This window comes from Ammodytes marinus, assembly GCF_949987685.1.
Source record: "Ammodytes marinus genome assembly, chromosome: 13".
Taxonomy (NCBI): Eukaryota; Metazoa; Chordata; class Actinopteri; order Uranoscopiformes; family Ammodytidae; genus Ammodytes; species Ammodytes marinus.
The window spans coordinates 455,342-478,693 of record NC_137217.1 but is presented as its reverse complement, the minus strand read 5'-3'; the positions used below and the strand labels follow the sequence as shown (position 1 = coordinate 478,693).

The 23,352-nt window shown below is 41.7% G+C and overlaps 1 protein-coding gene across 1 annotated transcript in view; it reads right to left on the bottom strand.

Annotated features, from left to right (window-relative positions):
- The window catches only part of galm (galactose mutarotase), a 142,695-nt gene that overhangs the window by 42,150 nt on the left and 77,193 nt on the right, over positions 1-23,352 (bottom strand). The gene's annotated exons all lie outside the window — the stretch shown is intronic.

Sequence of the window (23,352 nt, the reverse complement as noted above, 5' to 3'; positions counted from 1 at the left end):
AGCGCAGTAGGAAGACAGAGAGGGAGGAAGAATATTACCATACACTGTGTGCACAATTATTAGGCAAGTTGTATTTTTGAGGATTCATTTTATTATTGAACAACTACAGTGCTCTCGGTCAATCCGAAATGTTAATGAACCTAAACCTGAATGTTTACGAAAGTAGAAGTGAGGTTTTGTCTTTCTTACGAGAATATATATATGTGTTGCTATTATTAGGCAACTATTAGTATGCAGAATTATTATGCAACTAAATAAAAAAACTAACATTTTCCCATCTCACTTGTTTATTTTCATCTGTTAACGTGAGAATAATAAAACAACTCAATTTACAAATTCCATTCATGGAGTCTGTCAGTTTCTTGATCTGTTGACGATCAACTTTTTGTGCAGCAGCAACCACAGCCTCCCAGACACTGTTCCGAGAGGTGTACTGATTTCCTTCACTGTAAATATCCCGTTTAAGCAGGGCCCACAGGTTCTCAATAGGGTTTAACCCTTGTGTGGTGTTCGGGTCTGTGGGACCCATTTTCATTTTTATCAAAAGAAAACTGATACCATTTATTATGATTTCAAACTGAGACTCATTGGCCTTGGCTCATTTACTGGGAAGAACATATATCAGAAAAAAAATGTGGTCAACACACGCTGTACATCCCCCCTACACATTTATATTACATTCAGGATGTTCGGGTCTACTGGACCCAGGGCTAATACAAGTGTAGAAATTGTAGGTTTTGGAAGAGAGAGAAGCTTTTAAAGATGATGTAGAGTTAGAGGGTTCAGAATGTGAGGATCACTCACTCTCTCATGATCATTACTCATCATAAACTGCTTATTAGGGGTCGGGTCTCGGGGCCAGCAGCTTGAGCAGGGGACCCCAAACTTCTCCTTCCCGGGCCACAGTAACCAGCTCAGACTGGGGGATCCAGAGGTGTTCCCAGGTCAGGGTGGAGATATAATCTCTCCACCTAGTCCTGGGTCTTCTCCGAGGCCTCCTTCCAGCTGGGTGTGACGGGAACACCTCCCTAGGGAGGCGCCCTGGGGGCATCCTTACCAGATGCCCGAACCACCTCAACTGGCTCCTTTTTACACATAGGAGTAGCGTCTCTACTCCAAAACTCTCAGGATGACTGAGCTGCTCACCCTATCTCTCAGGGAGATGCCAGACACCATGCTGAGAAAACCCATTTTGGCCACTTGTACCTGCGGTCTAGATCTTTGGATCATGACCAAGCATTCATGACCATAGGTGAGAGTACGAACCAAGATCGATCTGTAGATCGAGATCTTTGCCTTCCAACTCAGCTCTCTTTATGTCACAACGTTGCGATAAAGCAAGTGCAATACCATCCCCACTGCTCTGATTCTCCGGCCAAACTGAGGCTCCATTGTCCCCTCCCTCGCAAACAAGACTCCAAGGTACTTGAACTCCTTCACTTGGGGTTAGGACTCATTCCCTATCTGGAGTAGACAATCCATAGGTTTCCTACTGAGAACCATGGCCTCAGATTTAGAGGTACTGATCCTCATCCCAACTGCTTCACACTCGGCTGTGAACCGATCCAGTGAGAGCTGAAGGTCACAGGCCGATGATGTCATCAGGACCACATCATTTGCATAAAGCAGTGATGAGCTCACAGTGAGGATCACATTTCTGAAATTTCAGAATCTGACAGTGACTCTGAAGAAGAGAATGAGATTGAGCATCAGCTAGTTCCAAAACGAAGACACAGGACCAGCCTTCAGCAGCCAGCCCTAGGACCAGCCCATTAGTTTTGTAGTGTAAACTGACCTGAATGGGTTACATTTCCAATTAAGTTCAAATAAATTAAAATCAAAAGTTGTGAAAAACCCTGCTTCATTTGTAAATTTGTTGAATTTATTCCCCTAATATCTTTTTTATAATTGGTTTTCTTGTTTTATTACATTTTATCCAAAAACAGACAAAAAACGAGTGGTACTTTAATTCATAAATGGGATCTAACAAAGGTGACGGGCAAATATTAACCATATGTGCTGTTTATATTTCTTGCAAATAGGATGAAGTAAACATCTGTTGAGTATTTTAACATAAAATGTTTGATTGTGTTGAATTAAAACCTCCTAAAATGCAGTGGGTCCACCAGACCCACGAACACTTGCTGTGTAACAACAATATAAACACCACACAAGGGTTAAGTCAGGTGAGGAAGGGGGTCATGTCCTTATTTTTTCATCCTTAAAGCTCCCATATTATACACTTTTCGGTACTATTATACACCATATTATATGGTCTTAGTGGTCCCTAATACGTTTTTCTTTAATTGTTTGCTGAAAAAAACTTTCAGATAATTTATTGTACTATGCTGATGTTCAGCTAATCTCACAATGGCCTATTTTTTAAAAAGAGCTGCAGCTCCCCTCGTAAATATACAATCTCTGAGCTGCTCCCGCCCCCTGTCCGGAAGCGAAGCCAGATACGCCTCGCCCTCTGTCTGTCAGGGCCGTGGACCAATAAGAAATAGGGGTGTGGGCTGCACAGTGGAAGCTTCTGGCTTTCCAGTTTGTGAGGTCAGAAAAGGGGAAAATTCTGACTGGAGTATATTGGGGGGGAGGGGTGGGGGTTTCAGAAAGGGGGAGAGTGAGAACAGGAGAGATTGTTATTTGTTTTAATATTTTGGCAGTCTCTAGGCACACCGTGGACCCATGGATATGTTAGAACACATTTGAAAAGTGCATTTAGCATAATATGTGACCTTTAAGGCCTTTACTGGCTAGCCATGCAATTGAGTACTTGCTAGTTTGGGAGTTGAGTTGTTTTATTATTCTCACTTTAACAGATGAAAATAAACAAGTGAGATGGGAAATTTTTAGTTTTTTTATTTAGTTGCATAATAATTCTGCATATTAATAGTTGCTTAATAATAGCAAAACATATATATATTTTCGTAAGAAAGACAAAACCTCACTTTTACTTTCGTAAACATTCAGGTTTAGGTTCATTAACATTTTTTTGATTGACCAAGAGCACTGTAGTTGTTCAATAATAAAATTAATCCTCAAAAATACAACTTGCCTAATAATTGTGCACGCAGTGTACAGTCCCCTCCATAAGTATCGTAACAGTGAGGCCAATTCCTTTATTTTTCCTGTAGACTGGTGCTGAAACATTTGGGTTTGACACCAAAATATGAATATGAGACAATAGATCAACATTTAAGCTTTAATTTCCAGGTATTTACATCTGGATCTGATACACAACTGAGAAGATAGCATTTTTTGTAAAGGAACACCACATTTTTAGGTGAGCAAAAGTATTGGAACAGATACACTTAAAGTAAATTAAAGTGAATAAGACTTATATTTTGTTGCAAATCCTTCGCTTGCAATAACTGCATCAAGCCTGTGACCCATTGACATAACAAAACTTTTGCATTCTTCTTTTGTGATGCTTTTCCAGGCCTTTACCGCAGCCTCATTCAGTTGCTGTTTGTTTTGGGGGGTTGCACCCTTCGGTCTCCTCTTTAGCAGGTAAAAATGCATGCTCTATAGGGTTTAAGTCTGGAGATTGACGTGGCCAGTCTAAAACTTTCCATTTCTTGCCCCTGATGAACTCCTTTGTTGTTTTTGCAGTTTCTTAGGGTCAATACCTTGCTGCATGATGAAGGATCTTCCAATCAGTTTGGTTGCATATTTCTTTAAATTGGCAGACAGAATGTTTCTGTAGACTTCTAAGTTCATTTTGCTGCTGCCATCATGTGTTACTGTGTTGTTGTCAAGATGAACCTTTACCAAAGTGATGGAAAGGCTAAAGTTTGGAGAAAGAAAGGATCTGCTCATGACCCCAAGCATACAAGCTCATCTGTGAAATACGGTGGAGGCAATGTCATGGCTTGGGCTTGCATGGCTTCTTCTCGGATGGGCTCATTAATCTTCATTGATGATGTAAAACATGATGGCAACAGCTAAATGAACTCAGAAGTTTACACAAACATTTTGTCTGCCAATTCAAAGAAAGATGCAACCAAACTGATTGGAAGATCCTTCATAATGCAGCAAGATAATGACCCAAAACACACAAAAAACAACAAAGGAGTTAATCAGGGTCAAGAAATGGAAGGTTTTAGACTGGTCAAGTCAATCTGCAGACTTAAACCCAATAGAGCAGTGGTTCTCAACCGGTGGGGCGCGAGGAGGCTACGCTACGGGATGAAAAAAATATAAAATCTTAATTTAAAAAAAAAGAAAAATCTTAATTTAAAAAAAATAAATCTTAAAAAAAAAAAAAAATTGTCAGCGACTACTGCCGTGAGCCGCTGCCCGTTCACGAGCACTCACGGGCGGTTAGTCTCTAAGTAGCCTCCCGCAGCAGTCTCAGCCTGCAGTCAGAGCAGAGAGGAGAGTCCGCGTTCAGGCTGCACAGCACATTAATCGCAGGTAGCATTTTGAGCTAAATCTGGCCACTTTCCAAATCCTCCAGGCGACTTTTTTTTTTGTCAAAAGCGACTAGCGACAAATCTACAGACTTTAAATGGTGTTATTGTAAACTTCTGTGGTGTTTGGAGACTCTGACTTGAAAGCACGTATCACTCTACTGTGCTCAACGAGCAATTAATCACACATTTGTATCTATTCTAAATGTTTCTATTTAGGCTACTATTTTCTTTTCTTCTAAGGAGATTTTAAAAAATAAACATTTCCTCAGTGTCTCATTGATACAATCTCATAATTAGCTTTTAAAGTGCACCAGAATGATGCATTTAACGTTAAAATATAAGAAATTTCCGGACCCCAACCCTAAACCCAATGTTCAACTCAAAGGTGCGCCACTGGCCTAGCCCTTGTGATAATAACAATAATAGATTATCTATCTATCTATCTATCTATCTATCTATCTATCTATCTATCTATCTATCTATCTATCTATCTATCTATCTATCTAGGGTGGTGTGGGGGGGGGGGGGGTTGTCAGGGGCGGTGGGGGGGCCCAACTGCAATGACCCAGCTTGCAGAAGGTTGAGAACCCCTGCTATAGAGCAAGCATTTTACCTGCTAAAGAGGAGACTGCAGAGAGTAAACAAACAGCAACTGAATAAGGCTGCGGTGAAAGCCTGGAAAAGCATCAAAAAGGAGGATTCAAAAGTTTTGTGATGTCAATGGGTCACAGGCTTGATGCAGGCTTGATGCAGGGATGATGCCATCTGCAATCTTTTACACACCTCTCTGACCCACCTTGATGAGGGGAGAGGGAATTATGTGAGAATGCCGTTTATAGATTACAGCTCGGCATTCAATACCATAGTTCCCTCTCGCCTGATCCAGAAGATGAGGTCGCTGGGAATTAACACCCAAATGTGTAACTGGGTGCTCAGCTTCCTCACTGACCGCCCCCAGGTGGTCAGAGTCGGAGGAGTTGTAGTGTCAGGACCCCTGATCCTCAACACAGGTACCCCCCAGGGGTGCGTTCTGATTCCACTGCTCTACAACATTTACACACATGACTGCATAGCCTCCAGCAGCTCAACCTCCATCATCAATTTCGCCGATGACACCGTGGTGCGGGGTCTTATCAAGGGAAACAACGAGCAGGGCTACCTGGACCAAGTGGCAGACCTGGCACTGTGGTGTCAGACCAACAACCTGGCCCTAAATATCAAGAAAACCAAGAAAATGGTGGTGGATTTCAGGAAGAAGCAGGGCAGTGGGCTCACCCCACTTATCATCAGGGGAGAGCCTGTGGAGAGGGTCCCCAGTTTCATGTACCTGGGGGTTCACCTCACTCAGGACCTCTCTTGGTCTCTCCATACACAACACTTGGTCTCCTAGTCAAGGCAGCGGCTGTACTTCCTTCGGCGGCTGAGGAAGTTCAAGGTCTCCCCCTCCATCCTGAAGACCTTCTACTCTGCGGCTGTGGAGAGCATCCTCACAGGTTGCATATCAGCCTGGTATGGAAGCTGCACCGCACACGACCAGGCTGCCCTGCAGAGGGTGCGCTCAGCAGAGCGAACCATCAGGTCACCCCTCCCCACCTTGGTATGTACATACAGCAAAAAGGTGAGGGCAAGAGCCAGTAAAATCAGACAAGACGCCTCTCACCCAGATGCCGGCCTCTTCACCCTGCTGCCGTCAGGCAGACGCCTACGCTGCCTCAAAGCTCGCACTGAGAGACTGAGGAGGAGCTTCTTTCTGCAGGCAGTTAGACTGCTTAACTCCGATGGACTATAGCTGGCACTCTTGCACTTTCTGCACCACTTTCTAGGCACTTTTATATTTATACATTTTTATATATACAATCATATGAAAAAGTTTGGGAACCCCTCTCAGCCGGCATTATAATTGACTCTGCTTTCACAAAAAAAATATAAAAGTGGTATGTCTTTAATGCAGTATTTGGTTGTATGAAATAAAATAAAATGTGAAAAACTGGCTGTGCAAAAATATGGGTACCCTTGTGGTTTTGTTGATTGTAATGCCTGTAACAGCATGTAAAACTGATGTCTTTAAACACAAAGTTGGTTGGATTATGTTGTTAAGCCTTGAACCTCATAGAAATGTCTGTTTAATCATGAGAAAATGTATTTTAGGTGCCTAAATGCAAGTTGCACTTCTCTTTGACTCTCTGCTGAAGTGAGACAGAATGGGATCATCAAAACTGCTCCCAAAAGATCTTAAAAACAAAGATTATTCATTATCATGGCTACAAGAAGCTTTCCCAAAGGTTTCAATTGTCAATTTCTACTGTAAGGAACGTTGTCAGGGAATGGAAGGACACAGGCACAGTTGCAGTTAAACCCAGGTCTAGCAGACCAAGAAAAGTACAAGAGCGGCATATGCGGCAAATTGTGAGAATGGTTGCACACAACCCAAAGATCACCTCCAAAGACCTGCAAAAACATCTGGCTGCAGATTGTGTATCTGTACATGGTTCAACAAATCAGTGCAATTTGCACCAAAACATCTGTATGGCCAGGTGATGAGAAGGAAGCCCTTTCTGCGCCCACGCCACAGATACAGTTGCATGGAGTATGCAAAAGCTCATTTAGACAAGCCAGATTCATATTGGAAGAAAATGCTTTGGACTGATGAGACAAAAATTAAGTTATTTGGTCTTTATAAAAAGCAGATGTTTTGGTGCAAATTGCGCTGAATTGTTGAACGATGTACAGATACACAATCTGCAGCCAGATGTTCTTGTAGGTCTTTGGAGGTGATCTGTGGGTTGTGTGCAACCATTCTCACAATCCTCCACCTATGCCGCTCCTGTTTTTTTCTTGGTCTGCCATGCCTGGGTTTAACTGCCACTGTGCCTGTGTCCTTCCATTTCCTTACAACGTTCCCTACAGTCGAAATTGACAATTGAAACAAGTCAAGTCAAGTCAAATTTATTTATAAAGCACATTTACAAACAGCGGGTACTGCCCCAAAGTGCTGTACAGGTTAGATAATAAGAAAATAATCCACATTTATTACAAATAAGAAACCAAAAGAAAACACATAAGAAAATACTCAGCTCAGCTGGTTCCGAAGGCCAGTGCAAAGAAATGTGTCTTCAGCAGACATTTAAAATTTTCCAAAGAAGTGGCATATCTGATATGTAAAGGAAGAGAATTCCACAACTTGGGTCCAGCTACAGCGAAGGCTCTGTCTCCCCTGCTCTTCAGCTTGGACCTGGGACAGTCTAGAATACATTGGTCAGAGGACCTCAGTGCTCTGACAGGACTGTGCAGAGAGATCATCTCCGACAGATAAGTTGGCGCTAGACCATTTAGACATTTAAAAACAAACAAGAGGATTTTAAAATCTATTCTAAAAACAACAGGCAGCCAATGAAGAGATGCCAGGACAGGAGTGATGTGTTCATATCGAGATGCTCCTGAGAGCAAGCGTGCAGCTGCACTCTGAACCATCTGGAGGCGCTGAATTGAGGACTGGCTCAAACCGAAATAAAGTGAATTACAGTAGTCCAAGCGACTAATTACAAGAGCAAGGACTACTGTCTGGAATTGGTCAGAGGGCAAGTAACGCTTCACCTTCCCAAGAAGCCTAAGATGAAAAAAGCCAACTCTAACCACTGCGCTTAGCTGCTTTTCCAGCTTAAAAGAGCTGTCAATAAAAACACCAAGGGTTTTTCCACAGGACTGAGAACGAGACGCTAGTGGACCAAGGGCACTACTGCAGAGACCGGGCTTGCCAAAAACAACAATCTCTGTTTTGTCTTCGTTCAAATTTAGAAAATTAAAAAGACATCCAGTCCTTCACTTCCTGAAGACATTGATGTAACTTGTTTGGTGAATTGACACTAAGGGGAAGATAAATTTGCACATCGTCTGCGAAACAATGGAACTGAATGCCATATTTTTTAAATATGGAACCCAAAGGCAGCAAGTACAAGGCAAAAAGAATTGGTCCTAAAATTGAGCCCTGTGGCACACCGCAAGATAGGGGGGCACTTTTTGAACTGAATAAATCAACGTTCACAACAAAAGACCGATCTGACAGATAAGATTTGAACCAATTGAGCACTGTACCTCGTAATCCCACACAAGACTCAAGACGGGAAATTAAAATCCCGTGGTCGACAGTGTCGAAGGCTGCAGTAAGATCTAAAAGCACAAGCACAGCTGAGCTGCCAGAGTCTGTTATTAAAAGAAGATCGTTAAAAACTTTTAAAAGAGCAGTTTCAGTGCTGTGCAACGATTTAAAACCAGATTGGAATTTTTCACCAATATCAAATGATTTTAGGTGCGACTGCAGTTGAGTATACACCAATTTTTCTAAATTTTTTGATAAAAATGGCAGCTTTGAGATTGGCCTGTAGTTCGATAAAACAGTGGGATCCAAGTTATGCTTCTTCAAAAGTGGTTGCACTAAAGCTTGTTTAAAAACAGTGGGCACACAACCTGACAACAGAGAGACATTTATCAGATGTACAATGCAAGGCCCAACAGAAACAAAGGCAGCTTTTAGAAGTTTTGCTGGGATACAATCCAGGGGACAAATTGAAGATTTTAAACTGTCTACAATTTTAGAAACATCAGACAGAAAAACACAGTCAAAATCACAAAAGACTGCTGAGCACACGGGTGAAACACTAGGATCTGTGGCTGGAGCAGACAAAGATGACCGTAGGTTTGAAATTTTATCAATAAAAAACCTACAGAAATCTTCACACAAAGATACACTCGGAACAATTCCAGTGGGTTTTGAGGGGTTAATAATCCCATTCAAAACATTAAAAAGGACCTGGGGTCTGTGGCTGTTGTTGGACACAACACTAGACAGATACTGAGCCTTGGCAGTCTTCACAGCATTTTGATACATAGAAAGGCAGTCTCTTAGAATACCCAGGGAAACATGAAGGTTGTCTTTCTTGAATTTTCTCTCAGCTTTGCGACAGTCTTGTCTGAGCGCGCGAGTAGTGTCATTGAGCCAAGGCTCTGCTGGTTTGTCGCGTCTATTTGAGGGCCTGAGAGGAGCAACAGAGTCGAGAATGTCTGTGCACAAAGTATCAAACATGCTAACCAGTTCATTAATGCCCATATTTCCAGCGGAGAGAATTTTCATACTTATATCAGCCGCATTAAAAGCAGTGGAAAACGTCGATGCCGTGGAAGCATTTAAAGCACGTAATTTACGCGCAGGGATAAGTGGTTTGTTTGTGGAGCAGGACAGCGAGAGAGTAAAAAGCACGGGGAAATGATCCGATACGCCCGCATCACAGATCTCTCCAAGATTCACATTCAAGCCACAATACAGTACAAGGTCCAATATATGACCCTTTTCATGGGTGGGAGAATCCACCAGCTGTAAAAGACCAAACGAATCCACAATGTTTAAAAAGTCATGGACCAACGGTTTAGAGGGACAGCACACGTGAATATTAAAATCACCAACAATTAAAAAGTTGCTACTTTTCACAGCTATTTCAGCCACAAAGTCCGAAAAGTCACGAATAAAGTCCTTATTAAATTTGGGAGGACGATATACAAGCGCACAGAGGACGGGTGGATCCAGTGAAATTTGGAGAAGTTGCAACTCAAAGCTCTCATAAGTTTTTACCGGAATCATGCGACACTTAAAGTTATTTTTGAAGATCGTCGCTAGCCCACCACCCTTGCCTGTTTTTCTGGGGGTGCTAAGGAAAGAGCAGGCTGGAGGAACAAGCTCTGAGAAGACTAGAGACTCACCGATTGGAATCCATGTCTCAGTCAGCAGCATGAAGTCCAGACATTTGGCCGTGAAGAAATCATTTAGCACAAATGTCTTATTTCCCACAGATCGAGCATTTATCAGCGCTAAATGTAGTGTAGTATCCTGGGACTTTTGTGGCGATTGTGCCCGGATTAGTGAACGAAGATTCCCAGGGACCACACCGCGGCCAGTGTTGCGAGGGACACGAAGGAAATAGTCCTCCACGGGCGCGCTCAGCTGAGCCACCGTAGCGATGTCAGGACCGATGGGAAGAATCCACCGCACCGCCAGAACAGACAGGGAGGCTGGAGGAACACAGCCACGATCTGATCCGGAGTGCTGGCCACGGAGGGACCGTAAGCGAGCCCTTACTCTTACGACAACACCGCCGCGTCTACCCCGTCTCTTGGGGCGTCTCCTTCGTGGAGCGACTTCAGGTGCGCATCTCAGGAAAGCAGGTACATCCACGAGGAAAGGAGGAACTGAAGACTGATCCTCACCAATTGTTTGTTTCGGGAGCAATTCATAATGATTTCGAAGGTTAAGAAGCGACAGGCGATCGTACACAATCAGAGCTGAGACATTTTCACTCAAAATAAACTGCAGAATCAAAAATAACAGACTTAGGGCTACAGGGAGACGCTTCGCCATGCACACTGCTGGCGCCATCTTCCTTTCCTCAAGCAAGTGAGGTTGATGCATGCGACCTTTGGGAAAGCTTCTTGTAGCCTTCCCCTAAACCATGACAATGAACAATCTTTGTTTTTCAGATCTTTTGGGAGCTGTTTTGATGATCCCATTCTGTCTCACTTCAGCAGAGAGTCAAAGAGAAGTGCAACTTGCATTTAGGCACCTAAAATAAATGTTCTCATGATTAAACAGACATTTCTATGAGGTTCAAGGCTTAACAACATAATCCAACCAACTTTGTGTTTAAAGACATCAGTTTTACATGCTGTTACAGGCACATTTTTGCACAGCCAGTTTTTCACATTTTATTTTATTTCATACATACCACTTTTATATTTTTTGTGTGAAAGCAGAGTCAATTATAATGCCGGCTGAGAGGGGTTCCCAAACTTTTTCATATGACTGTATATATTTTTATTTATTCAGGTTACAGTAATTTGCACAACAAATGACAGAGTGATAACCCTTTTTAATTTCACTGTATGTAAAATGTTATTTTTGCAATCATGTGACAAATAAAACTTTGAACTTTGTTGCAAGCGAAGGCTTTACAACAAAATATTAAGTCTTATTCACTTTAATTTATTTTAAGTCTATCTGTTCCAATACTTTTGCTCACCTAAAAATGTGGTGTTCCTTTACAAATAATGCCATCTTCTCAGTTGTGTATCAGATCCAGATGTGAATACCTAGAAATTAAAGCTGAAATGTTGATCTATTGTCTCATATTCATATTTTGGTGTCAAACCCAAATGTTTCCAGTCTACAGCAAAAATAAAGGAATTGGCCTCACTGTTCCGATACTTATGGAGGGGACTGTATGTGATCTCGGAAGGGAAAGCAGTGCTCGGCTAAATGCTAACGTTAGCTTAGCTTAGCTGTTTGTTTACATTCCCTATACAGCGCTGCTATTGCCAATCAACAGTGACTGCCTTGCATCATAGGAATATGCGGTCAATAATGGATATAATATGGACACAAAAGACCATCAATATTGGATCTTTTGTATGGATTTATAAATCCCCGAAAATGCATGTTCCAGGATGGATTGATAAACTCCTTTAAAGGCCTACTTCACCGGTTTGAATATGAAGGTGTATTGAATTCTGAGATCCTATGTAGTATAAATGTGCGAAAAAAATTGAAATCGGTTCATCCTAGCCTGAGAAAAGGCAGAAAGAGTGTTTTTTTTTAACCCTATATTTCTCTTTCTCGTGACATCACAGAAAGAGAAATATAGGGTTAAAAAAAAACTTACTTTGTAAATATTACTGTGATGTCTTTTACTGTGACATCACAGTAATATTTACAAAGTACGTTTTTTTTTAACCCTATATTTCTCTTTCTGTGATGTCACGAGAAAGAGAAATATAGGGTTAAAAAAAACATTCTTTCTGCCTTTTCTCAGGCTAGGATTAACCGATTTTAATTTTTTTTGCACATTTATACTACATAGGATCTCAGAATTCAATACACCTTCATATTCAAACCGGTGAAGTAGGCCTTTAAGCTACGATGGGACAGCTGATTTGGAACGGAACATCAGCTCTGTTTGCTTCCACGGGGAAAAAGTAAGAAACTCCGACTTTGGTGTGTTTTTTTAGAACGAGTATTCGAATCCTCTCTCCCGCCACCGAACGTCGGCATCTGCTCGCGCGGTGCTCTCGCTCTTTCATAGTTTAAAAAAAAATATATTTTTTTTTATCGGATTTTATATCGGAGCTGTCAGTCCGATATCTGATCCGTAGATTTCGCCCATATCGGACCCGATACCGATACTGGATTGGATCGGCCCCATCCCTAGCTATCAGCCTGTGGCACTGCTGAGGTGTTATGGAAGCCCAGGTTGCTTTGATAGAGGCCTTCGGCTTGTCTGTATTGTTGGGTCTGGTGTGTCTCATCTTCCTCTTGACAATACTCCATTGTTTCTCTATGGAGATATGGTCAGGAGAGTTGTCTGGCCAATCAAGCACAGTAAAACCATGGTCAATCAACCAGTTACCAGTGGTTTATGGTACTGTGGGCAGGTCCCAAGTCTAGCTGGAAATGGAAATTGTCATCTCCATAAAGCTAGTCAGCAGACAGAAGCATGAAGTGCTCTAAAATCTTCTGGTTGACGGCTGTGGTGACTTTGGACTTGATAACACAGTGTACCAACAGCAGCAGATGACATGATACATCAAATCATCACTGATCCAAATTAAATGTTGTGTTTCATTTGGAAATCAAGGTCCCACAGTCTAGAGGAAGAGTGGAGAGGCACACAATCCAAGGGGCTTGAAGACCACTGTCAAGTTTCAACAGTCAGTGATGATTTGAGGCACCATGTCATCTGCTGGTGTTGGTCCGCTGTGTTATCAAATCCAAAGTCACCACAGCCGTCTACCAGGAGATTTTAGAGAACGCCATGCTCCTGTCTGTTGACAAGCTTTATGGAGATGCTGAATTACTTTTTCCAGCTAGACTTGACACCTGTCCACAGTGCCAAAACCCCTAGTAACTGGTTGACTGACCATGGTATTACTGTGCATGAATTAGGGCAACCGTGGCTCAGGTGGTTAAGCGGGTTGGCCAATGATCCAAGGGTTGTCGGTACGATCCCCGCTCTGCCACCAGTGTCATGGTTGTTGTGTCCTTGGGCAAGACACTTCACCCACCTTGCCTCGTGTGAATGTGTATGACTGCTGTATGTTTGAGGTGGTGGTCGGAGGGGCCGTAGGCGCTGAATGGCAGCCACGCTTCCGTCAGTCTGCCCCAGGGCAGCTGTGGCTACTATGGTAGTTTACCACCACCTGTGTGTGAATGAATGGAACCTGGAACCCTGTAAAGCGTCTTTGAGTGCCTTGAAAAGCGCTATATAAATCCAATCCATTATGAATGGCCAGACAACTCTCCGGACCTGAACCCCATAGAGAATCTATGGAGTATTGTCAAGAGGCAGGTGAGACACACCAGACCCAACAATACAGACGTGCTGAATGCCACTATCAAAGCAACCTGGGCTTCCATATCACCTCAGCAGTGCCACGGGCTGAAAGCATCCATGCCACACCGCATTTTGGCAATAATCCATGCAAAAGGGGCCAAAACCAAGTACTTAGTACATATGCATGGTTATACTTTCTAGAGGGCCGACATTTCTGTATTTAAAATTCTTTTTTTATTGAATAATAAAGTAATATTCTAATTTTCTGAGATTTTGAATGTGGGGTTTTCATAAGCTGTAAGCCATAATAATCACAATTACACAAATAAAGGCTTGAAATATCTCACTTTGAATGTAGTGAGTATATATAATATATTAGTTTCACCTTTTAAGTTAAATTACTGAAATAAATGAACTTTTGCACGATATTCAAATTTTTTGAGTTTCATCTGTAGGGGAGAACGGGGGAATGTGAGCTATCGGGTAATGTGAGACACCCCCTGTATCTAGGCAATGGAACACATTTTTGGTCATGTGAGATATATGTTTTCAACCCCCTCTCATTTCCCCTTGGCCATGAAAGAGAGGACCTCATGGTGATGTTGTAAGCATGTTTTTGTTCACAAAAATTTATTTTTTGCATGTAAAAGTAAATTTTCTTGCTGTCAACTTAATCGATTGTTGTGCCAAAGCAAATTGATTCAGGTAGAAAAACTTCTATCATACATCTTGATGAACTGCCAACATATGAAATCATGTGATGATGATAACTGAAGAGTAGCCTGATTTGCTGAGAGAGTTAGTTTTTTCTCAAATTGTGGCAGTGGGGTAAAGTGAGACAAATGGTGTGGGGTAAAGTGAGACAGTGTTTGTGCCCTCTTTTAACGAATCCATTATATTTCAGGTAGCAAGGTGACTAGTTTGAATAAGACAAAAGACAGAAGAGTGACCTTTAACATCAATAGACTCTAAGTAATATGTCTTTATTGAATGAATGATCCCAATAAAACAAATGCAGAAAAATATTAATCAAAGACTCAAAAGATGGAAAATGACAGCTGGGTCTAGTCCTGTGTTCTGAGTCCCAGGCTGTTCTAGCTGGTTCTGATTGTTCTTTGCTCTGACCCCCAGGCACTAGCTGGCTCTAAGGGTCCTGTGTTCTGACCCCCAGACTGTGTTTTAATCTAACTGGTTCTATCTGTCATTTGAATGTTAATGATTGAATATGAATTATATGGTGTATTTGATCAGAGTTACTTTCAAATGTTTTGTTACTAGTCCGACATTAGTTTTGGAATATTTGGTTTTCAATCTAGCTGTCAGGATTCTAGCTGTTACAACATGTGTTGTTATGGTAGTTTCAGAGTGGAAAAAGTGAGTGAATCAGTTTACACCCTTGATCTCTCTGGTCTGTCTCAGTTTACCCCTTCAGCAATGCTGCCAGCATCGCTGAAGGGCTTGAAGGGGTGGGGGGTCAACCGGTCAGTGCTCAGACTAGGTGTGTGAACGTTTACAAAAATGTCTAACCGTGTACACGACGGAATTTTTTTCATGTACACAGTTAACCGTGACGTATTGTCCTCGTGCGGCCACCGTCTTAGGCGCGCGCGCGCACACACACACACACGTTCGCCTGTCATGTCTTTGTCGTCATCATCGCCCTTCATTAATTTCCTGATTAATATAGCCTATCGCTTTCTTCATGTCCACGTTTATGCAGGTTGAACAGGTGTTGTAATGTAAAAACTTTGAAAAAAATACAATTTAAAATCTGGAAAAAATAAATAAAAACGGTTTTCGTTTATTGATTTTTCCTAAACGGTTATGAATTACTAAACGGTTACACGTGTACACTTGTACACCCCTAGCTCAGACCATACGCCGCACACTGCATCAAATTGGTCTGCATGGCTGTCATTCCAGAAGGAAACCTATACTAAAGATGATAGCCCACAAACAAGCAGACTACGGATATGGATCACTGAAACCATTTCTGTGGTCTGATGAGACCAAGATGAACTTTTCTGGTTCAGATGGTGTCAAGTGTGTGTGGTGGCAACCAGGTGAGGAGTACAAAGACAAGTACAGTCATATGAAAAAGTTTGGGAACCCCTCTCAGCCGGCATTATAATTGACTCTGCTTTCACAAAAAAAAGATAAAAGTGGTATGTCTTTAATTTACCAGGAACAGCTAACTACTGGGATGTTTTCCAAACAAAGATTTTTTGAAAAGCAGTATTTGGTTGTGTGAAATAAAATAAAATGTGAAAAACTGGCTGTGCAAAAATAGGGGTACCCTTGTGGTTTTGTTGATTTTAATGCCTGTAACAGCATGTAAAACTGATGACTTTAAACACAAAATTGGTTGGATTATGTTGTTAAGCCTTGAACCTCATAGAAATGTCTGTTTAATCATGAGAAAATGTATTTTAGGTGCCTAAATGCAAGTTGCACTTCTCTTTGACTCTCTGCTGAAGTGAGACAGAATGGGACCATCAAAACTGCTCCCAAAATATCTTAAAAACAAAGATTATTCATTATCATGGTTTAGGGGAATGCTACAAGAAGCTTTCCCAAAGGTTTCAATTGTCAATTTCTACTGTAAGGAACGTTGTCAGGGAATGGAAGGACACAGGCACAGTTGCAGTTAAACCCAGGTCTAGCAGACCAAGAAAAGTACAAGAGCGGCATATGCGGCGGATTGTGAGAATGGTTGCACACAACCCAAAGATCACCTCCAAAGACCGGCAAGAACATCTGGCTGCAGATTGTGTATCTGTACATGGTTCAACAAATCAGTGCAATGTTGCCGGCTGAGAGGGGTTCCCAAACTTTTTCATATGACTGTATGTCTTGCCTACAGTCAAACATGGTGGTGGGAGTGTCATGGTCTGGGACTGCATGAGTGCTGCCAGCACTGGGGAGCTACAGTTCATTGAATGCCAACATGTACTGTGACATATTGAAGCAGAGCATGATCCCCTCCCTTCGGAAACTGGGCCGCAGGGCAGTATTCCAACATGATAACGACCCCAAACACACCTCCAAGACAATCACTGCCTTGCTGAAGAAACTGACGGTAAAGGTTATTGTAGGACTGGCCAAGCATGTCTCCAGCACTAAACCCTATTGAGCATCTTTGGGGCATCCTCAAATAGAAGGTGAAGTAGCGCAAGGTCTCTAATATTTCATGGAGTTCATGCCATTTGAGTTCGCTTGAGAAACACTCTGAACAGAGGCCTGTAAAACTGCTAGCTTCGCAATGGATGCAGCTATTTCAGCCGCGAAGGATACATCTGTTGGACCCTTCAAAACCGTGAAACGAAGGCTGCATTTCTCGGCCGCATGTGAAGGAGCCTTCTAAATGGGACAAGCCTTGACGCGCCGCTATGATGCAATCGGTCTTCAAATGCAGCCTTCGCAGGCTGCGGCCCCTTAAATGAGACACAGCTGTAGTGTCGGTCTGTGCTCTTTTTATTGTTTGACGTTGTTACTTAAGTGAAGGTGACGTATTTCCCGTTCTACAGTGGCGCTGCGCTACCCCATGGCTCTGCAAATAGATACTTTTGAATTGCTGAGCTCAACAGCTGATAATCAGCTGTTAACTCCGGTAAGCGGGAGTCAGTCACTCCTGTGGAGATGGAGTCGGAGGTTATAAATCTCCAGAATCATGTTCAGCTTAAGTCTCAGCAACATTTCTGGAGCCTTGTAGACTCAAAATACAATAAGAATATTCATCAAGCGGCAGTAAAAATGTCTGCTTTATTTGGCTCGACAGACCTTTGTGAAGCTGCTTTTTCTGACATGAATGTCATTAAATCTAAATTCATAACAAGATTGACGGATGAAGATTTAAATTACTGTAACTCCAGCATACACCTCTATGTTGCAGTACCATCTTTTTACTTTAAAAAAAGATTAAAGAATTACTCCCCCGGTGGAACCATGAAGGTGTATTGAACTCTATGCTCCTATGTAGTATAAATGTGCAACATTTTTTAAAATCAGTTCATCCTAGCCTGAGAAAAGGCAAAAAGAGTGTTTTTATGGTCTCTCTGGCTGTCTCTGCCTCTAAAGTCAGAAATCCTCCTACTACCACAATGCACTGCCCTCGCAGTCCTCCAAGGCCCCGCCCATATTTCCCTTGAAGTCTCGTCAATAGCGTCTCGTCTGGACTGATGAGAATAAACAACAACTTCTAAATACAGTTGTGGGCGATACCTCGACAAATACAGACACTATTTAGATTCCACAATGAATGATTTTTTCTAAAGTATACAGGTCCTTCTCATATAATTAGCATATTGTGATAAAGTTGATTATTTTCCATAATGTAATGATAATAATTGAACTTTCATATATTTTAGATTCATTGCACACCAACTGAAATATTTCAGGTCTTTTGTTGTTTTAATACTGTTGATTTTGGCATACAGCTCATGAAAACCCCAAATTCCTATCTCAAAAAATTAGCATATCATGAAAAGGTACTCTAAACGAGCTCTTAACCTAATCATCTGAATCAACTAATTAACTCTAAACACCTGCAAAAGATTCCTGAGGCTTTTAAAAACTCCCAGCCTGGTTCATTACACAAAACCGCAATCATGGGTAAGACTGCCGACCTGACTGCTGTCCAGAAGGCCATCATTGACACCCTCAAGCAAGAGGGTAAGACACAGAAAGAAATTTCTGAGCGAATAGGCTGTTCCCAGAGTGCTGTATCAAGGCACCTCAGTGGGAAGTCTGTGGGAAGGAAAAAGTGTGGCAGAAAATGCTGCACATCCAGAAGAGGTGACCGGACCCTGAGGAGGATTGTGGAGAAGGGCTGATTCCAGACCTTGGGGGACCTGCGGAAGCAGTGGACTGAGTCTGGAGTAGAAACATCCAGAGCCACCGTGCACAGGCGTGTGCAGGAAATGGGCTACAGGTGCCGCATTCCCCAGGTCAAGCCACTTTTGAACCAGAAACAGCGGCAGAAGCGCCTGACCTGGGCTACAGAGAAGCAGCACTGGACTGTTGCTCAGTGGTCCAAAGTACTTTTTTCGGATGAAAGCAAATTTTGCATGTCATTCGGAAATCAATGTGCCAGAGTCTGGAGGAAGACTGGGGAGAAGGAAATGCCAAAATGCCTGAAGTCCAGTGTCAAGTACCCACAGTCAGTGATGGTCTGGAAACGCGCACCTGGCTACGTTTGCTACAGTTTTCAAGATAGTTTTTCAACGTGCCTGCTGCTAGGCCCACAAGCTGCGCACTATCAACAAAACTAACCTAGCCTAGCCTTCAAACCGGACTCTGAAGCTAAATATTCTGGGCATGAAGAGGACACTGGACGGGAGGGACGTATGCGGACCGGGACCCTGTCCTATAGGCTATTCTAATGCACCACCTCCTGCAGAAAGCACTCGCGTACAGGTAAGACTTTCAATCTATTAGACTATATTTCTGTTCACACAGCATGCAATTATAGCTGCTGTCAGGGGGTGGGGGGGGGGGGGTTGCTAAACTGTTTCAGAAACAGACTAATGTAACAACCGTTTGTGTGTTTGTAAGGCAACTAAAGAAAAAAAGTTTCATCCGCTCTCATTTTCAGTGAGTGCTCAAAGCTAACGTTTCACTTATAGTAGCCTAACTGTCGTATATTATGGTGATTTCAGAATCCGATGTACAGTCTCCCACTCAACTTCAACCAGTGCCCAAGGAGGCTGCAGTGAGCTTCACAGAGAGGATATCAGACCCCTACCTCCGCAGCATCCCATCTAAGGCTCTGCTAATACTATGTCCTCACACCTCTAGACCTATTGTAAAATGTTTTGTTCATAGCTCATCCTTTATATCTTATCTTTATCATGTTCGTATATTTGACATTTTACTTTTAAGAAGTGTCTCATTGTGTGTTACCTGGTTTCTATAGCGTAAGATTTTGCTTTGTAAACAATAAAATATCTTATGTTGTTGCATCTTAGCTTGGACTCCTGTCTACACCATGTTCACCATTACAGACTTGTTGGTTGTAGGCCGAACAATAGTTACTAATTTTGATGCACAGATTATTGTATGTCATATTGTTTTTAATCTACAATTTATGAGGTAAAATATGTTATAAAATCACAAGGATGCAAGGTAGGTCCAGCATACTGACACAATCACAGGAAAAAACACAGATAAACCAGAAAAATAACTAAGATATCAAATATATTACAACTAAGTACTTCAGGTCACATTTCTATATTGATAGCATACATTTTTTTTGCTTATTTATTGAATACAGTAGCTCAGCATGAAGTTTGTCCTCAACCTTTTGATTAAAACGAGACCATCCATGAGTAATATGGTTACTCACAGCAATGATAGTGTTAGCGGTTAACTTGTTAGCTTTCAATGTAAACAGTCTGGCAAGCTATTGTTACACTACACACATTAATCAGCTTATTTCAACGACCCTTGGGTGAATATTGTCATGCCATACACCGTTAGAAAGCTTAGATTGTCATGATTGAAACGAGACAATCCACGAGTAATATGGTCAATGTAAACAGTCCGGCAAGCTATTGTTACACTACACACATTAATCAGTTTATTATTTCAACGACCCTTGGGTGAATATAGTCATGCCATACACCGTTAGAAAGCTTAGATTGTCATGATTGAAACAATACCATCCACGAAAAAAAACAAAAGTGTTGCGTTTATATTTTTGTTGAGTGTAGTTTTGATAAGCATTGGGTATTGCAATTTCACATGTGTAGAAACAGAGGCTTAAATTCTTAAGCTTAATAAGTGTGCTATGTAAATAAATACAAGCGATGCAATGCAAGTAGCTCTTGCCCACTTTCATTTTTTAAAAGTAGCTCTCAGTTGAAAAAAGTTAAAACTGTATATTTCGTTATAAAATCATGTTGTGAATTTCCATAACAATTCACACAGGAAGTTTAAACTATTCTGGCGTTGTTGGAAATTTTGTGGATCTCACGGGAGGGAAAGAATGCTCTGGAATATACTAAAATGCATTGTTAAACTTCTCACAACATATTTTATATAGGCCTACAGGTAGGCTAATATGTGATAGTTCATATAGTACAAAGTTGGGCGAAACTGCCTTATAAAGACTATAATGACCAATCATGAAATGTGGTCAGTCATGTGCTGTGCTTGTTATAAGCGTCACCAAATTCAGGAGCTATAAAGCATTGATCATTTATGGTAGATTGTGCGCACACTTCACTGCAGGTGGGTATCTAAAAAAGGGAAGACGTGCAAGTGTGCACCGCATAGTTTATAAATCTCAATTTCTTGCGTACGTACACTCTGAGTTTTGTGAGTAAGTAAGGTTTTAGGATGGATTATACGCAGAGTTTTATAAATAAGGGCCCAGGACCTTTGTAGACTATCCTGGATAAAGACGATCGTAGCAATACACAGCATGCTATGCGTACTTATTTAAGTGTTTAAATAAATGTCTTAGCCTCTGCTGGGGCCTCATTTATAAAGCTTACGGCGCACAAAAACCTTGCGTAGACGGGCAGAAATGTGCAGCAAAATGTTCGGTTGCAAACGTTGGAATTTATAAAAACATTCTTTGCGGAGAAGTGTGCGTATTCCTACGCCAACTTTCGACCATGCGTAGAGCTACCGCAAGGTTATCCTGACTCGGGGAATCAGCGATACTCAATGGCAACACCACAAAATAAAGCTCAGTCTTCGGAAAAACACAGACAAATGACTGTGAAATGCTTGGCACCCAATATATTTAGTCAATAAAATGTATAAGCTTACCTATAGTTGCGAATATATGGCTACTGTAGTCTATGGCATGCAGTTGTGATCCAGTAGCCTAGGTATACATGTTTTGGTTATATTTTATAAGTTGAATCTTATAGCTCTACTCTATAATAATATCCTATACGTCGGGAGGTGTTTCCGCGAGTGGCCAGCGTGAGAGCAAATTTTAAGCGGTGTGTAAAAAGTAGTTTTGTACAAAGTTAAGCCTAACAGATATTAATTAAAACTGTTTATTACATGGCACTTTGAGAATCCTATGTAAATCACGGCATTCTACAGGTCTGTTATTTCCAGCAAGACAGACCGCTGTCAAGGGTATAATGACCGTTGCTAAGGACCTACGTCATAGTTTTGATGGATAGACGTCCACAAACAGGCCTACTACTCGTTCAGAAAAGAATGGAATACTTTTTCAACATGACTTTGCATGTATCAGGAGAGCAGGGAACACAGGAGTCATGGTTAATGTCCGACAGTACTCCAGTCAAGACGACGTGAGTAGCCTACGTTTGGCCGCATATTGACAGTTAGCCTATAGCAGGGGTGGCCACTAGGTCGATCGCGAGGGTAGTGTGGGTCGATCGCGTGGCATTCTTAAAAAATAAATAAATAAAAAATTATAATAATATTTTTTTTTTTTTTTTTTTTACTATGAAAGAGCGAACGAGCCGTGCGAGCATGCGCCGACGTTCGGTGGAGGGAGAGAGGACACCACTTTCTAATTTGACATACAGTACATATCAGTTTGTTAGCCAGTGAGCTAACCAAAGCTAATCCAAGTCAAGGAAGTGGAGAGGCTTCTGCACTGTGACAAATTCTACTATGTAAAATACAGCCAGAGAGAGGAAGACTGCAGACAAACACACCACCACATATTCTAGTGGGGCAGAAGTGATCATTGAGAAGGATTTTTTTTTTATGACTCTATAAGTCTGCCTTTAAGATAAACCTATGCATTTGTGTATATTTATTGCTCTTTTAAATTAGAATTGCTTAAGCCAGTTTTGGTTATACACAGTTTGGTTATGGCAGGGGGGGCGCGGATGAATATGTGAGTTTGTGTTTTTTATATTAAGATCACGGCATAGCTGGACAAGAGTTCTTCTGCTTCGTTCCTCTCACTGCATTTAAATGCATTCAGTATATTACAGAGAAATAGGTCTCGTTAAAGAAAAAGAGCTCCAAGCCCAACCCAGAGGACCCTGCATACATTGTTTTTATTTGTAATTAATATTTTTATGGAAAATCCATGTGTCTTTCTTCAATTGCTTCTAATTCATCAGACCCAGTGTCTCCAAATTATTTGTTCACACAAAATTCCTCATATTTAGCCTCTTAATTTTCCTCTCAAAGTGCACCAGATTCATGCATTTCACTTTAAAAAGGTGAAAAAAAATCTCACGGGGGGGGCATGCCCCCGGACCCCTCTAGGAGGGTCTGGTTCTCTGCTGGCTACTATTTTCCTCCAGCAGGACATTGGAGGCACTAGCGTGGCAATTCTGCAGACATGTTTCCTCTTAACTGAGAACCGTACCGTACAGAACAGAACTGTGACTTAAAAACCGAGGTACGTACCGAACTGTGACTTTTGACCCCTAATAGTAGGTGGTAGCTCACTTTGACTTGGTCATTTTAAAAGTAGCTCACAAGCTGAAAAACAGTGGCCACCCCTGGCCTATAGGCTACAGTAACTTCATGCTGCAGCCAGCAATGTCAATGTTCGGCAGTCATTTTCTCCGAGAATTGTGTTATTGATTTTGGGGGATAATGCTTTGTTAGCT